Genomic DNA, 573 nt, shown 5'->3' with positions numbered 1-573 from the left:
AAAAAACAGAAAGCCCTCGGATTTCATCAAAAATATCTTCATTTGTGTTCTGAATATGAGCGAAGGTCTTATGGGTTTGAAATTATATGAGGGTGAGTAATTGATGACAGAATTTTCATTTTAGGTTGAACAAACCCTTTATGACATTGTATGTGTATTTACACAGTTTTTGTTTTGTCTGTTGCCACCTCATCGCTTACATTTATTGTCGTCAGAAAGCCAAACCTCTCCCACACCTCATCAAAAATCTACCCTGCCACTGCCGCCATCATGGTTTTAGTTGCGTTGCTGCCAATGGAGGAACAGAAAGCCCTCGGATTTCATCAAAAATATCTTCATTTGTGTTCTGAATATGAGCGAAGGTCTTATGGGTTTGAAATTATATGAGGGTAAGTAATTGATGACAGAATTTTCATTTTAGGTTGAACAAACCCTTTATGACATTGTATGTGTATTTACACAGTTTTTGTTTTGTCTGTTGCCACCTCATCGCTTACATTTATTGTCGTCAGAAAGCCAAACCTCTCTCACACCTCATCAAAAATCTACCCTGCCACTGCCGTCATCGTGTTT

The sequence above is a fragment of the Sinocyclocheilus grahami genome, unplaced genomic scaffold, assembly GCF_001515645.1.
Source record: "Sinocyclocheilus grahami isolate Dianchi unplaced genomic scaffold, SAMN03320097.WGS_v1.1 scaffold223.1, whole genome shotgun sequence".
Classification (NCBI taxonomy): Eukaryota; Metazoa; Chordata; class Actinopteri; order Cypriniformes; family Cyprinidae; genus Sinocyclocheilus; species Sinocyclocheilus grahami.
The sequence above is the reverse complement of the archived record's forward strand: the minus strand, read 5'-3'. Positions refer to the sequence as shown.